The sequence below is a fragment of the Erinaceus europaeus genome, chromosome 9 (assembly GCF_950295315.1).
Source record: "Erinaceus europaeus chromosome 9, mEriEur2.1, whole genome shotgun sequence".
In the NCBI taxonomy this organism is placed as follows: domain Eukaryota; kingdom Metazoa; phylum Chordata; class Mammalia; order Eulipotyphla; family Erinaceidae; genus Erinaceus; species Erinaceus europaeus.
This window is the reverse complement of record NC_080170.1, coordinates 67528357-67539520: the sequence shown is the minus strand read 5'-3', so window position 1 is coordinate 67539520 and position 11164 is coordinate 67528357.

The window sequence follows — 11164 nt, the reverse complement described above, 5'->3', positions numbered from 1 at the left end:
AGGTGGAGAAGCAGGTCTGCAGGTGTCTGTCTTTCTCTCCCCCTCTTTGTCTTCCCCTCCTCTCTCCATTTCTCTCTGTCCTATCCAACAACGATGACATCAACAACAATAATAACTACAACAATAAAACAAGGACAACAAAAAGGAATAAATATTTTTTTTTTAAAAAGGAGAAAATGATTGCCAGGAGCCATGGATTCATAGTGCTAGCACTGAGCCCCAATGATAACCCTGGTGACAAAAAAAAAAAAAAAGAAAGAGAAAGAGAAAGAGGCAAGGAGGAAGGGAGGAAGGAAGGGAGGGAAGAAGGTTGGGTGGTGACCACTGGGTTAAGCAAACATAACGTGGAGCACTAAAATTGATTAAAAGATCCCAGTTTAAGAAAGAAAATGTCTTTTAAGAGCAGTGGATTTGTAGTGCAGGTACTGAGCCCCAGAGATAACTCTAGAGGCAAAGGAAGGAAAGAAGGAAGGGACGAAGGAAGGAAGGAAGAAAGGAAGGAAGGCCCAAGAGGGTTTTTCTCTGACTCTGGACTATTCCTATTATTAATAATAATAATAATTACTACTATTATTATTATTATTCACAGAGATAGGGGAATAGCAGCCCAGGTGGTGAATAAAGCACTGGACTCTCAAGCATGAGGTCCTAAATTTAATCCCCAGTATCACATGTGCAGAATAATGCTCTGTTTCTCTATCACTTTCTCATAAATAAATAAATAAATATTCTTACAATCTTGTAGCCCACTATTAACCACAAATAAAAAATTTAAAAGGGGATTTGGGCGGTAGCGCAGCAGGTTAAGTGCACATGGCGCAAAGCTCAGGGACCGGCATAAGGATCCTGGTTCGAGCCCCCTGGCTCCCCACCTGCAGGGGTTTTGCTTCACAAGCAGTGAAGCAGGTCTGCAGGTGTCTATCTTTCTCTCCCCTTGTGTCTTCCCCTTCTCTCCCCATTTCTCTCTGTCCTATCCAACAACAAAGACAACAATAATAATTACAACAATAAAACACAACAAGGGCAACAAAAGGGAATAAATAAATAAATATTTTTAAATTTTTTTAAATAAGGGAGTTGGGCAGTAGTGCAGCGGGTTAAGCGCACATGGCACGAAGGGCAAGGACTGGCTAAGAATCCTGGTTTGAGTCCCCAGCTCCCCACCTGAAGGGAAGTTGCTTCACAGGCAGTGAAGCAAGTCTGCAGCTGTCTATCTTTCTCTCCCCCTCTGTCTTCCCCTCCTCTCTTCATTTCTCTCTGTCTTATCTAACAATGAAGACAACAATAATAACTACAACCATAAAAACAACAAGGGCAACAACAGGGAAAATAAATAAATAAATAAATAAATAATTTTAAAGTAAAGTAAAATATTTTTTTAAAAAATTTGAAAAAAGATGTGAATAGCTAGTAAGTTATCTGGGAAAAAAAAAAAAGACATCATCTATCCTGATAGTGACAAGTTAATAGTTGTGTATGTGTGTGTGTGCATGCATGCCCACACACGATTTCATCACTCCTGGACCAGCCTTTTCATTCTATTTACTTGAGAAAGAGAGAGACCATACACCAGAGCTTCCCTCAGTGCCGTAGCACCTCCCATATGGGCTTTATGGAGAATGGGGAAGATTCCTGCTGTCTGAGGGTTTAAGAAAGCAGTAGATAGCAACTTAATCAACACAACAATTGCCACCTCAACATGCTTCAGCTCAGACTGTGTCCAGAGACTTCACGTGTGGAATGACAACCCTTCAGCTTCATTACTCAGGTGAGACCTTTCCTTTCATAATATTCTCTAATTCCATCCCAGGTGGTTCACTTTCTAACAAAGTCCCAAAACCTAGATATAGACCAGTCCTGTGAGAGAGAGCATATGTTCATACGTATCCATAAACTACTGCAAAATATATACCTGAAAGCAGAAGTACACTAGAGTTTGCAGTGAGTAGCCCCCTAACACTTCCTCTCCACTATTCCAACCTTTGGGTCCATGATTGCTCAACAATTTGTTTGGCTTTGTATGTTAACTCTCTTTTCAGCCACCAGCTGCCAGATGCCATCAGGATGCCAGCCAGGCTTCCCTGGACTGAAGACCCCACCAATGTGTCCTGGAGCTCCGCTTCCCCAGAGACCCACCCTACTAGGGAAAGAGAGAGGCAGACTGGGAGTATGGACCGACCAGTCAACGTCCATGTTCAGCGGGGAAGCAATTACAGAAGCCAGACCTTCCACCTTCTGCAACCCACAACGACCCTGGGTCCATGCTCCCAGAGGGATAGAGAATGGGAAAGCTATCAGAGGAGGGGATGGGATATGGGGAGATTGGGTGGTGGGAATTGTGTGGAGTTGTACCCCTCCTACCCTATGGTTTTGTTAATTTATCCTTTCTTAAATAAAAAATAAATTTAAAAAAAAATCCAGAGGACCTAGTGGGGGTTGTATTGTTAGATGGGAAACTGGGGAATGTTACACATGTACAAACTATTGTACTCACTGTTGAATGTAAAAGATTAATTCCCCAATAAAAAAAAAACTTTAAAAAAAAAGAAAGCAGTAGGTAGTTATTGCTATAACAAAATTATCTGGCAATTGGGTTACCTTTGAAAATCCCATTGTTAGGATTTGCTGTATCATACAAGACCTCACCATGATTAATGTCTTTTAGTGCTATTTACATATAGCTGTATCTTATAAAATAACATCACCAGTTGCTTCTGTTATCCTTAGTCAAAGCTTTTAGGAGATTTAATATTTCAAAGAACAAGTAATTGGGAGTTGGGCGGTAGTGGGTTAAGTGCATGTGGCGCAAAGCGCAAGGACCGGCGTAAGAATCCCGGTTCAAGCCCCTGGCTCCCCACCTGTAGGGGAGTCGCTTCACAGGTGGTGAAGCAGGTCTGCAGGTGTCTATCTTTCTCTCCTCCTCTCTGTCTTCCCATCCTCTCTCCATTTCTCTCTGTCCTATCTAACAATAACAACAATAATAACTACAACAACAATGAAAAAACAAGGGCAACAAAAGGGAAAATAAATAAATAAATAAATAAATAAGAACAAGTAATTATTAGAAATGTATTAACAATTTGAACACACTGTTAAAATTCAATCTGATTACCAATTTGAAATCTTAAGTACTCTGGCTGAAGGAACATATATGCAGAGCTATGGTCTATGCACCAAAAAGTTTGAGACATTCAATCCATTTTTTCCTTCTCATATACATTTAATGTGATATCCATCAAAGTCCCACCAAGTTTCTCTAAGATACTAGAACAAAAATTACAACCATTTATCTGTAACCAGAAAAAACTTAGAATCACAAAAACAATCTTGAGGAAAAGGAACAGAAATGGAGGCATCATATTCCCAGATCTCACACTATATTATAAGATCATCATCATCATCAAAACAGCCTGGTACTAGAACAAAAATAGGTACACAGACCAGTGGAACAGAATTGAAAGCCCAGAACTAAACCCCCACACCTATGGACATTTAATCTTTGATAAGGGGGCCCAAAGTATTAAATGGAGGGAGGAGGCTCTCTTCAATAAATGGTGCTAGGAAAACTGGGTTGAAACATGCAGAAGAATGAAACTGAACCATTTTATCTCACCAGAAATAAAAGTCAACTCCAAATGGACCAAGGACCTGGATGTTAGACCAGAAACGATCAAACACTTAGAGGAAAATATTGGTGGAACACTTTCCCACCTAAGCCTCAAAGACATCTTTGATGATACAAACCCAATTGCAAGGAAGACTAAAACAAAACCAAATCAATGAGACTATATCAAATTGAAAAGTTTCTGCACAGCAAAGGAAACCATCACCCAAACAAAGAGACCCCTCACGAATGGGAGAATATCTTTAGATGCCATACATCAGACAAGAGGCTAATAACCTAAATATATAAAGAGCTCACCAAACTTAACAACAAGAAAGTAAATGACCCCACCCAAAAATGGGTAGAGGATATGAACAGAATATTCACTAAAGAGATCCAAAAGGCCAACAAGCATGAAAAATTACTCCAGGTCATTGATTGTCAGAGAAATGCAAATAAAGACAACAATGAGATACCACTTTACCCCTCTGAGAATACCATACATCAAAAAGGACAGCAGCAACAAATGCTGGAAAGGTTGTGGGGGCAATGGAACTCTCCTGCACTGGGAATATAAATTGGTCCAACCTCTGTGGACAGCAGTCTGGAGAATTCTCACGAGACTAGAAATGGACCTTCCATATGACCCAGTAATTCCACTCCTAAGGATATATCCTAAGGACTCCATAACACCCAACTAAAAAGGTATTTGTACACCCACCTATGTTCATAGCAGCAGAATTTGTAATAGCTAAAACCTGGAAGCAAACCAGGTGCCCAACAACAGATGAATGGCTGAAAAAGCTGTGGTATATATACACAATTCAATACTACACAGCTATTAAGAATAATGAACTTCCAAAAAGGATGACAGAGGACCTAGTGGAGATTGTATTGTTACGTGGAAAACTGAGAAATGTTATGCATGTACAAACTACTGTATTTACTGTCAAATGTAAAACATTAATCTCCCAATAGCAAAATTACAAAAAAATAATAATAATGAACCCACCTTCTCTGACCCATCCATCTTGGATGGAGCTAAAAGGAATTATGTTATGTGAGATGAGTCAGAAAGACAAAGATGAGTATGAGATGATCCCACTCATAAACAGAAATTGAGAAAGAAGAACAGAAAGGGAAACTCAAAGCAGAATCTGACTGAGTTTGGAGTATAGCACCAAAGTAAAAAATCTCTGGGGGGAGGTGCAGCTTCACTGGGGGTGGGAGACATAGACCTTTGGTGGTGGTAATGGTGTTAATATACACTCCTACTAACGTATAGTCTCACAAATCACTATTACTTATTTTTATATGCTTTCTTTTAAGGGCACTGATCAATTCTGGTTTATAGTGGTACAAGGGATTGAACATGGGACTTCAGGTCCTCAGGCATGAGAGTCTCTTTGCATAACCATTATGCTATCTACCCCCGCTCCTCTTTACTTATTTTGATAAGCATAATCACCTCCAGTTCCATCTATTTTGTCCCAAAAGCCACAATATTATCTTTTTTTTAATCTCAGAGTAGTACTCCATGGAGTATATATCCCTAGATATGTCTTTATGTATTTCACAAACAAGATATATGGGCTGCACAGATGGAGATGGTGTAGTAGGTATAGTAATTGGATCTTCAGGCATGAGGTCCTGAGTTTGATCCCCAGCATCACTATGTGCCAAGAGTCACGCTTTAGTTCTCTCTCTCATAAATAAATAAGTGAAACTTGAAAAAGGAAAAAGAGGAAAAAATGGAGGGAGGAAGGAGACCTCTGTAAGTATGGTACTCTGTGCATAGGCAAGAGAAGGGTGACTAAATCCTAGTGTCTTGCCCTGTTACTGTGCTAGCTAAGTCATCTCCATTTATCAGGTCCTTTCACACCTAACAACATTCCTTTCTCCCTTGCTGAAGATGCTATTTATTATATTTATTTATTTTCCCTTTTGTTGTCCTTGTTTATCGTTGTTGTTATTGCTGTCATTGTTGCTGGATAGGGCAGAGAGAAATGGAGAGAGGAAGGGAAGACAGAGAGGGGAAAATAAAGAGAGACACCTGCAGACCTGCTTCACCGCCTCTGAAGCGACTCGCCTGCAGGTAGGGAGCCGGGGGAACCAGGATTCTTACACCACCTGCGCTTAACCTGCTGTGCTACGCCCAATTCCCCCTAAAGATGCTATTTAAGCAATAAAGGAGAGTGAGTCAAGTCTGCCTATGTCTCCCCCATAAATACAGCAGGCATGCATCTTATGCATCTTAATAAGTTTCTCTTTGCCTTGTTAATCTGTTTTATTACAGAAATGTGAGAAAATAATTCCTCTTCCCCATAGCCTTGGCTTGCCAGTAGAGGGCACTCTCAAGCTCTCAAGCTTTTTTTTAAACCAGAGCACTACTCAGCTCTGGCTTGTGGTGGTGCTAGGTACTAAACCTGGAACCTTGGAGTCTCAGGTGTGAAAGTCACTTGTTTAACCATTATGCTGTCTCCCCAGTCCCTCATATTTTTATTTTCAAATAATTCAGTAACAGCATTTATTTGAGTTTTAAATCAAGTGACTGGGCGGGGGTAGATAACATAATGATTATTCAAAGAGGCTCTGATGGCTGAGGCTCCAGGGTCCCAGGATCAATCCCCTGTACCACCATTAAGAAAAAAAAAAATCAGGAGTGGGGCGGTAGCACAGCAGGTTAAGCGCACATGACAAGAAACGCAAGAGCCAGAGTAAGGATTCCGGTTCCAGCCCTCAGCTCCCCAACTGCAGGGGGGATCGCTTCACCAGTTGTGAAGTTCTCTACCCCTCTCTGTCTTCCCCTCCTCTCTCCATTTCTCTGTCCTATCCAACAACAACAACATCAATAACAATAGTAATTAACACAATAATAATAAAACAACAGGGACAACAAAAGTGAAAAAAATAGCCTCCAGGTGGTCTGGGAGGTGGCGCAGTGGAAAAGCTTTGGACTCTCAATCATGAGGTCTCAAGTTTGATCCCCTGCAGCACATGTGCCAGAGTGATGTCTGGTTCTTTCTCTCTCCTCCTATCTTTCTCATAAATAAATAAAATCTTTAAAAAAAAAAAAAAAAAAAAGCCTCCAGGAGCAGTGGATTCATGGTGCAGACACCGAACCCTGGAGGCAAAAAAAAAAGAGAGAGAGAATGTTCAAGACTGGTTACATAATACAGTGGCTATGAAGAAAGGCTTTCATGCCTGAGGCACCAAAGGTTCCAGGTTCAAACCCCAGTTCCACCAGAATCCAGAGACTGGCATGCTGTATGACTGTTCTGAGGGGAATAAAGGGAGGGTGGGCTGGTGGACTGGGGGCAAGCAGTGGTATACCCAGTAGACCACATTATGTAACCATTCATGAGGACCAAGGTTCAAGCCCTCAGTCTTCACCTGTGGGGAGGAAGCTTCACAAGCAAGTTGGAGTAATGTTGCAGATGTCTTTCTCTCTGTGTGTCTCCTCTTTCCCTCTTAATTTCTTCTACCTTATGAATCTACCTAATGAATCTGTGAGTTTACCAAACATTATGCTTTCCACCTCCCATCAGAACCAGTCCTTCTTTGGGTCCCCCCTCCAAAAAGATTTTTTTTTCAAAGATGGCAACAGTACCACTCTACCCCCTTTTGTGTCACACTTTGCCAGGTTGAGTATTTTTGAAGGCAGTTGAGAAGTTTCAAGCCCCTGGTCCCCACTTGCAGGGGCAAAGTTTCATGAGCAAATGGTAAAGTCAGTCACTCCCCCCCACCCCGCCTTTTTTTAAATCTTTATTTATTGGGTAGACACAAACTGAGAAGAGACAGACACCTGCAGCACTGTTTCACCATTCGCAAGCTTTCCCCCTGCAAGTGAGGACTAGAAGCTTGAACCTTGGGCATTGTAACATGTGCACGACCACTGGCCCCCAATCTCTCTCCCTCTCTCTGTCCTATCAACTTAAAAATAAATAAAGAAAAACTTTCTATGGCCAGCAAAACAGTTCACTTGGATAGTCTAATGCTTTGTCATGTACATAACCCAGGTTTGAGTCCAACCCCACTCATTGAAGGAAGATGTGATGCAGTTCTCCTCCTCCCCACCTGCCTCTCTGCCTTAAGAAAAAACAGTAGGGGCAGCCGCTACCTTCTCGAGGACCCACAGTCCACCAGCTACTCCATCCCACACACCCAGAACAAAAGATTCACAGAGCCGATATTTAAAAGCCTAGGGCCGGGAGTCGGGCTGTAGCGCAGCGGGTTAAGCGCAGGTGGCGCAAAGCACAAGGACCGGCATAAGGATCCCGGTTCGAACCCCGGCTCCCCACCTGCAGGGGAGTCACTTCACAGGCGGTGAAGCAGGTCTGCAGGTGTCTATCTTTCTCTCCCCCTCTCTGTCTTCCCCTCCTCTCTCCATTTCTCTCTGTCCTATCCAACAACGACAACAATAATAACTACAACAATAAAAAACAACAAGGGCAACAAAAGGGAATAAATAAATAAAATAAATATTAAAATAATAATAATAATAAAAGCCTAGGGCCCATCATTTATCCAAAGGACAAACACCAAATCAAAGGGATAGGGCATATGCACCTCTGTGTTCATAGCTGCATTCTTCACAATAGCCAAAGAGTGGAAGCAGCCTAAATGCCCACAAATAGGTAACTGGCTAAAAAGTTATAGAATAACCCATGGAATACTACTGCAATCAAAAAAAGATGATATTGTGTCCTTTGGGGTAAAATGGAAGTGATTGTGCTTAGTAAAATAAGCAAAGAGATGAAAGACAACTACTGGATGTTTTCACTCATGTGTAGAATCTAGAGAACTGATACTTGACTTGCAAAACAGTGAACAAACTGTTTATAACTTTATGAAAACTATGGTGGTTGTTTGAAAGGTGGGTGGGTGAGGATACAAAACTTTGGTGGTGGGTGTAGTGTGAAACTATACCCTATAATCTTACAATATTATTATTAATCACAAATTTTAAAAGGGGGGAAGGGAACAACAACAACAAAAAAAGCCCAGAATCTAGGATCTTCCTTCCCCGTCTCTCTTCTGTTCACTCTCATCTGGTTGGCACACAAATGACACAGTGACAGCCAGCAGCCCAAGGGGTGGCTCAGTATTAAAAGCATTAGACCCTGGAGCAAGAGGCCCTGAGTTCAATCCCTGGCATCACATGTGCCAGAGTGATGCTCTAGCTCTCCTTTTCATTAACAATGGAAACAGAAATGTAACAGCCATCAGAGAACTCTGTGGTATGTGGTCATTGATGGACACAGGCCCTGTGCTGAGGGGTGTGGTGGTGCTGAGGTCATAGCCATAATCCTGATGCTTATCTACAGGCTGACTGTACACTCACTGAGCTCTCACCCTTGACCAGGCCCCACCAGGTACCCTCTACTCCCCATGGCTTGTCAATGATGTCACTGCCTCTTCCTGTTCCTTTCTCCCCAGTGACTCAACCCTCCTGGCTCCAGCTGTTTTTTTTTTTTAATGTAATTTCCCCACTTTTGTTGCCCTTGTTGTTTATCAGCGTTGTTATTAGAGAGAAATGGAGAGAGGAGGGGAAGACAGAGAGGAGGAGAGAAAGATAGACACCTGCAGACCTGCTTCACCACCTGTGAAGAGACCCCCCCTTACAGGTGGGGAGCCTGGGTCTCGAACAGAGATCCTTACACTTTGCACCACCTGTGCTTAACCCACTGTGCCACAGCCCAGCTCCCTCCAGTTGTTCTGACTTCCTTCCCCAGGTCTGTGACAAACCTGGACCCATGGGACCTTCCACTTTGCATCCCAAAACAATCAACAATCGGGGAGATTGCTGTTTTGTATGCTTTCACCTTGGAGGAAATGCCAATCAGCCTGGGATCTAAGACTTGAAAATTTGTTTTCATGAGAGAACCAGAACTCTGTGATGACATAATGTGATGACTGTGGAACTTGCCCCCCATCCAACCAGATGTTTTTTTGTTGTTGTTGTTTTCTGCTTCCAGGGTTATCCACTGCCCCTGGAGGCGATTTTTTTCCCTTTTGTTGCCCTTGTTGTTTATCATTGTTGTTGGATAGGACAAAAAGAAATCGAGAGAAGAGGGGAGAGAGGAGGGAAGACACCTGCAGACAGGCTTCAACCCTTGTGAGAACCCCCTGCAGGTGCAGAGCCAGGGGCTCGAACCAGAATCCCTACGCCAGTTCTTGTGCTTTGCACAATGTGCGTTTAACCCACTGTGCTACCACCCAGGCCCCAACCCTTTTTTTAATCATTTGTTGGATAGCCAGAAATTGAGAGGGGTGATAGAAGGAGACAGAAACACCTGAAACACTGCTTCCCCATTCGAAAAGCTTTCCCCCTGCATGTGGGGACTGGGGACTCAAACCTGGGTCCTTGTGCATTGTAACATGTGCAATCCACCAGGTACACTACCACCTGGCCCATTCCCTACTTACTTATTAATGAAAATTGTGTATGTGTGTGTGTGTGGGGGGGGGGGGTGCTTGATCAGAGAACTGCTCAGCTTTAGCTTATAGTAGTGATGGGGATTGAACCTGGGACATGGAGAATCTCAGGCACTAAGGTTTTTTTTGCAGAACCATTATACTGCCTCCCCAGGCCTATTTTTTAAAAGGTTTTATTTATTTTTTTCCCTGTTGTTGCCCTTGTTTATCATTGTTGTTATTGCTGTCATTGTTGGATAGGAGAGAAATGGAGAGAGGACAGGAAGACATAGAGGGGAAGAGAAAGACACCTGCAGACCTGCTTTCACTGCCTGTGAAGCGAACCCCTGCAGGTGGGGATCCGGGGGCTCAAACCAGGATCCTGATGCCGGTCTGTGTGCTATGCGCCATGTGCACTTAATCTGCTGCATCACCACCTGGCTCCCCCCAGGCCTATTTATTAATGAGAAAGAGAACCAGTGCATCACTCCGCTGATGCTGAAGATCAAACCCAGGATCCTAACTGAGAGTCCAACACCTACCACTCATTTGAAAGAAAACCAGAACATCATTCTGGCATATGTGGTGCCAGGATAGAACTCAGAACCTCATGGAAACCATGTGCTCTTCACCCATTAAGGAATACTCTTGGGGCCAGGCAGTGGCATACCCAGCTGAGAGCACACACTGTCATGCACAATACCCCAGGTTCAAGCCCCCCGGTCCTCAACTGAAGAAAGTTTCAGGAGCAGTGAAGCAGTACTGCAGGTGTCACTTTCTCTACCTTCCTCTCCCCTCTAATTTTGTCTCTATCCAATAAATAATATATTAAAATATATTTTTAAAAGAATGTCCCTACCAGTGAGCTATCTCCCAGACCCTTTTCATTCTTTAGAGACCACAGCACCAGTTCACCATCCAGAGCTCCTTCAGCGCCATCTACAGTACCCCCATGTGGTACTGGGACTCTAACCCAGGTCCTCTTCACACAGGGAACAAGGTCTACCAGGAGGCTACCTCACAGCTCCATACCCCTCATCTCTTCAATAAGACAACAGGAAGACCTGAAGTATTTGTGGACTGGGAGGTGGTACAGTGAAGAAAGTCTATTAACCCCAGCACCACCATAGCCAGAGCTGAGCA